This window comes from Sciurus vulgaris (assembly GCF_902686455.1).
Source record: "Sciurus vulgaris genome assembly, chromosome: 10".
Classification (NCBI taxonomy): Eukaryota; Metazoa; Chordata; class Mammalia; order Rodentia; family Sciuridae; genus Sciurus; species Sciurus vulgaris.
The window spans coordinates 78,159,769-78,166,317 of NC_136470.1; the positions used below are offsets into that span (position 1 = coordinate 78,159,769).

At 37.8% G+C, this 6,549-nt stretch overlaps 1 long non-coding RNA gene across 1 annotated transcript; it reads right to left on the reverse strand.

The window, feature by feature from the left end:
• Window positions 1-1,576: 1,576 nt before the first annotated feature.
• LOC306670754 lies at window positions 1,577-6,243 on the reverse strand. Its single transcript, XR_013766492.1, has 3 exons — window positions 6,132-6,243; window positions 3,204-3,275; window positions 1,577-2,187 (listed from the first exon to the last, which is right to left on the reverse strand). It is a non-coding gene; the product is annotated as an uncharacterized lncRNA (long non-coding RNA).
• Between the last annotated feature and the right edge of the window lie 306 nt (window positions 6,244-6,549).

Here is a 6,549-nt window from a genome sequence, read left to right on the forward strand (position 1 = left end):
TTGGTCATGGTGACAAAAAGTTGACTAAACACAACTCAAAATGTTCATCAACAGAAGGATGGATAAACAAATTGTGGTATAGGTTGAACATCCATAATCCAAAAGTTGAAAATTTGAAAAGTTTCAAAATCCCTAACTTTTTGAGTGCTGATATTATGCCACAAGTAGGAAACTCTACACCTGGCATCATGTGATGGGTCAGAGCCAAAACACAGGTACATTAAATATCCTGTAAAATTTCCTTTAGGCTATGCACATAGGAGACATAAATGAATTTCATGTTTTTATTTGATTCCCATCCCCAAGATATTTCATTATATATATGCAAATATTTTAAAATTCAAACAGTTCTAAAATCTAAAATGCTTCTGGTCCAGAAGCATTTTGGATAAGGGATCCAAACTTAACCTGTTTATCAATATAATGGAATAGTTCTCAGCAATAAAAGGCATTAATTATTGATACATGACAACATGGATGAATATCAAAATAGTTATGCTGAGTGAAAGAAGGCAGACCCTGTCCCCTCAAGAGCATGATCTCATTTATATCAAATTTTAGAAACTAAAGACGAATCTATAATGATAGAAACAAGATCAGTGATTGCCTTAGGAAGAGTTGGGGGGTGGCAGGCAAGGGATTACAAAGGGTCATGAGGAAACATTTAGGTGGTGGGGAGTTTAAAGGATTTGTTAATTGTCTTTATTTTGGTGATGGTTTTAGAGTATATTCTTTGGTTAAAACTTGTAAAACTGTACACTCTTAATACCAGCAGTTTCTTTTATTCAATTGTACTTCAACAAAGTTGCTGTTTATGAAAAGCTATCAAACAGTCTGTTTCTTATAAAACTAAGCATGCACTTACTATACTCAGCAACTTTACTCTTGGGCATTTATCTCAGAGAAATAAAATTTATATTCACACAAAACCTCTTTGTGAGTATCCATAGCAGATTTATTCATATTAGCAAGAAACTAGAAATAACACAAATGTTCTTCAGTGCCTGAATGGCTACAGAGACTGGTCCATTCCTACAATGGCGTATTACTCAGCAGTACAAGGAGTGAGCTATTGATACGACTTGGAAGGAACCTAAGGGTATTGTAAGTAGAGATAAAAAGCAATCTCAAAAGATAGCATACTCTTTGATTCCATTTATGTAAATCTTCAAACGACACAAGTATGGAGATGGAGAGCAGATTAGTGGTCATCAGGGGACAGGGACATGTTAGGTAGGCATGACTATAAACAGGTAGCACAGGGAGTTTCTTTGTGGTAATAGAATAGTTCTGTATCCTGATTATTGTGGTGGTTGTATAATCCATACATGGGGTCAAATTGCATAGAACTATACACCCCCCAAAATCAGTGCATGTAAACACTGGTGCTTAACAGAATTGTACCAATGTCAGTTTCCTGGTTTGGATATTGTACTGTAGTCATATAAGATGTCACCTTTGGAAGATGTCGGACATAAGGAACTTCATACATTATGTTCACAACTTCCTGTGAGTCTATACTCATTTTAAATTTTCAGAAATTTTAAAATTAATAAACAAATATAAAAATGTAGATGAAAAACTCTGTTGGAGAACTCAGGTTGGGTTGGTTAGTTTATGGCTCTTTAAGACATTTTTTTCCTCAGAAACGAAATGCTTTTAATTAAGCTGCTTGTAGGAGATAAAGAACAAATGAACTCATATTCTTTTCCATATTAAACAAAGGCAGAAATCCAAAAATGTTGAACAAGTCTATGAATATGTGGTACTTGATTGGTCTTATTTCTTCAAGGCAGAAGCTACTAGAATGTGCATTTAAAGAGGGTGGGGATGGTATCTTTATAATTCTAGCAGTTGGCATAGGGCTTCACTCACAGGAAGAGATCAGTAAAGGTTTTTGGAAGGAACAAACATAAGGAAGGAGGGGGAAAGAAGCACAAAAAGGGGAAGGAACTGACCAGCCTTTACATTGTCTTCTCAGTGCAGGAAGGTTGTGTTTGTTTAGAGACAGATCAGTGTATAGGGCCAATTCCAGGCACGGGGATGGCCCAGGCAAGGAAGGAAAAGTGCCACTGCATCCATAGAAAATAAAAATCGTGACTATTGCTGGACTTCTGTTTCAACAAGGACAAAGGCACCTGGCTGAGGCTGCATCTGTGTGGGGGGTCCAGAAAGACCTGCAGCTGTCTGTAGTGGGAAGATGTTAAAGGGTGAACATGAGCTGAAGTTCTGACTGAGAGTGTGGATTCAGTTACAGATGAGTGAATACCAAACCCAATCCAGAAGTCAGGTATGGAACCCAAGGGAAACCAGGAATCAAGAAGCAAAAGGGAGCCGGCACCATGGCACACGCCTTTAATCCCAGCAGCTTGGGAGTCTGAGACACAAGGATAGGGAGTTCAAAGACAGCCCTAGCAATTGAGCGAGTCCCTCCCTAAGCAACTCAGTGAGACCCTGTCCCAAAATAAAACAGAAAAAGGGCTGGGGATGTGACTCAGTGGTTAAGTGCCCCTGGGTTTAATCCCCAATACAAAGAGAGAGAGAGAGAGAGACAGAGACAGAGACAGACAGACAGACAGACAGACAGAAGGAAGCAGAATTGGCATGGCTCAAAGACAAGAGGGACATCGAAACAGGGAGGCACCTGTGGCCCTTGTCTGTGCCTGGGCCCCTGCAGATCTGTTTAAAAGGCACAGGCAGAACTGACTGCTTAATTGGTTATTTACTCCATAAAGGAGTTAAGAGACCATGAAGTTTTCTAAAAATATCTTGGACTACTCAAGATGTCAGGCAAATAGTAAACATTTATGTAAATTCTAAGGGCTTCTTTGCTCAAAACTATTTTGGAGATCATGCAATTCAGCCTTAGTAGGTTGTCTGGGTTTCCCATAACACAGACAAATTGCCCCTTGCTCTTGTTCACGTTTCCTTCTCCCACATGACTCCAGGCCTTTAAAACAATGCATAAATCTGTTTGGGGGCCCTGTTCCGACTTTTTTATTTTGTTGTACTGCTTTCCCTATGTTCTGTGTCTTCAAATGTCACACTTTCTCTTATAATCCTTTACACTGTGACTTAGGCACTTGAGTTTATAGGGTTCAAGGACATAGATTTAGCAGAAATATGGATATCAAGTTTTCTTAAGAAAAATATTGAACATAAAATGAAGGCTACATTTCCCCCCATGACTGCTCATGACTTACACTCCTCATCCATCTTCTTAACCTTTCACATCATTTCCTGCAGCCATTTCATCTTCCTTGTAAAATGCCAACCTAAAAATAAGTAATCACACTGAAAAGGATCCAGATGGAAACAGAAAAACATGGACACACTCATGCAGTGCGCAACACATTTTCTATATTTGTCAGGAGACTTTAGTTTGCTTCTCGTCTTCATTTCTGCCTCATCACAGAGATTCACGGAAGTGTTCTGACCCATTGAAACAAAATTCATTCTATGTGACTTTTGATTACCAATGGTAATTATTTATTTTGGTGATTAAAAATTTGAAATGATTATCTAGCAATAAATATGACAAATTTATATTTGTATTTGATCAAAGACTTCAGATTTTTGTATGTTCTTAAGAGGCATGCTTTTTGTTTATTTCAATCCATTGAATAAGAAAGGCTGTGTCAAAACTGGGCAAGGTCCCTAATTTTTCTTGCTGTATGAATGTGAAAGACTTTCTAAGGCAGGACTTTAGCTTCTTGTACACCGACAATCAGGACACAAGAATCATGAAAATCCAATGAATGTTATTCATTATGTGCAAAATAAGAGATGTGAAATACCAGACTAATCAGTCTTCCTAATGAATCCTTATTTTAAAATTCTTTTTTGAAGAAAGAATCACACACAGACACACCGCAGAGGAGATTTAGTGAGTAACTGGTTTTCAAGGGACTTTCTGATGTCGGTACACATTCGTCTCAATTACCTATGACTTTCTTATCTCAGTCCTATTCTATGGCAACTGGCATCCAGAATCAGAAATTGAGACACTACAAGATATTGAATCACCAGAGGAAAAATTCACTGATATTCATTACCAAGGCAAAAACTCGTTCTGTACCATATTAGAATATTTGACACATTAAAGAATTTAAATAAAAAGTGTTTACTGAATAATTAACTCTTTTAGCCTGTGGAAGTGTCATTCCTTAGGCAGCATGATGAATCTTTGTGAGATTGTATTAAATAATTGTAAATTTTAGGACTAAGTGAAGATCTAAGCCATTGAGATCTGTCACTTATCCCTTTTAAAAAAAATTTGTCACTAAATTGTGCTGTTTTATAGACCTGTGGTCAATAGGTTTAATTTCACAGGAACTATTTGCCATGATTATCTTTTAAGTCCCCCAAATGTTCCTAAGTTTCAAAGTACAGATGCTGCAAAGGCAGATAAATTGTTTTTCACATCATCCTGAAGAAGATGTTGAACCAAAAATCAAAAGAGAAGACCTTTATATATTTCAAAGGTGCTAAAAGTACAGACACTCTATCCTCCATATTCACATATCTAAATTCTACTGTATAGGTCTTGCTCAGACTCAGCCAGAACCAATGCTGGATATGACCTTCCTCCATTTTTGACTCTCTGAACTGTGAAATCACTGGCATAGGACTCTCTGGTAGTTGGTCAGGGACTTGCCCTTTTTTGTGTGTGACATGTATTATATTTTGCTTTAACATAATAATTTATCCACGTTTTATTTTCCTGCTTTGGTTTGAATGTAGTTTGTCTCCCAAGAGTCCTTGTATTAGAAGCTTAGTACTCAGGGTGATGCTACTGGGAGGTGGTAGAACCATTAAGAGATGGGTTGCTTGGGTCTTTGAGGGTACTATCCTTGGAAGGGAATAAGACAGTTCTTCTGTGACCTCTGTATAGTTTCCATAAGAAGACTGTTATAAAAGGAACAAACCTGGCCCCTCCTTTTCTCCTGACTTCCTATTTGGCAAGGTGATGCTTCCCTGCCACGCCCTTACCCCGCCCCCTGCCCATCATGAAATGATGCCCTCTGCTGTTAAATAGGGGCCATCCAATCTTGGACTTTGAACCTTCAAAATTGTGTTCTAAAATCCCTGTTTTCTTCATAAGTAGCTTGCTTTAGGTGTTTTGTTATAGCGACAAAAATCTAACTAATATGGTCCCCTATTAAATCATAAACTTGTTTTAGAGTATAAACTTTTTGAGTGCAGGGACCATGCCTGTTTTTATCTTCTTTGAGGCAACACAAATGAAAACTCATTGTACATTATGAAATACTTTCACATGTCTGACTTTCTATTCTGTGTAAAATTATTTGCATCTATTAATGCCTAACACATTGTAGATGCCCAATAAAGATTTGAACTGATTGACTGATTGAATGAATGAACCCTTGCCAATCATTTCCTTCTAATCACCAAAATTCAACATGATATCTGTTACTAAGAGGCCCAGAAAATAGAAGATTACCTCTCTAAAGGTCATTTGTTGGGATGGAGACTGGCAGGCTGACCTGCCATTTTCAGTTCACTGCCCATCAAACACAACTACCACCACAAATTCTTCCATTTCATACCTGCTGTTTGGTTGCACCTATGGTGTCCTGCCAAGTCATCCAGGAAAGCTTCCTCAGGGAAATGTGGATGTCTGATGACTCACTAAAAAGGTATTTCAGAACTGGCTAGTGCAGGGGTTGCCAAAAACTATCCCCACCATTCATTTGGATGCGCAAATAGCAAGTCTCAGCACAAATCTCTTGCCTCAGGCAGCAAGGGAAACTAAAACGACTAAACGGAAGTGAACATTTGACTCCAAGAAACCAAATGGGGCATTTTGTTTTGAGATTCTATGCCAAATGCATGGCACTAACTAAAGTGGAGAAAGGTGTTCTGCTTTCAAAAGGGAAATTTGTAAGGCTTTATAAACTGTTCTATCAACTGTAATCTGCCCTGGAATAGGTATGCTACCTTTAGGGGGGAAAGTACCACCTTTCTTTAAGTAGCATATGCAGAAAACATCAAATAAAGAATTTTTTCATTATGAAATACCTTTGTTTTTAAAACAAAATTTGGGAACTTGATTTTGAAAAAAAAAAAAAAAAAGAAATGAAATTTTATTTCTCTGAATGGTCACTTACGTATCCAGAGGCCCACTGGATGTTTGATTGCCACCAGCCCTTCATTCTGAGACAGTCATAGGTGAAGTCAGAAGGTGTCAGATTCTATGACATATTTGCAATGCTTCACTTAGATCATTCACTAACGGCTGCATTTTTTCCACAGAGTCTCACTATTTCATTATAAAGACTAAAAGAATAGGCCCTTGTTCTCAGCAAGAAAACACAGAAGCTCCATTTGTTTATTATTTTTAACCATTGTGCACTTTCTGTGTGTTATAGCTTCTTCAGTGATTGTTTGGGGGTGAATGTATTGGCATGTGATTTGAGCTCAGCTGCCTGCTGCCTTGGCGGGACGGGACAATTAATCCATAATCTGGATAGAAGGAGATCTCATTAAATTAAAGCTTTAAATTTTAGGCTATCAACAAATAATCTT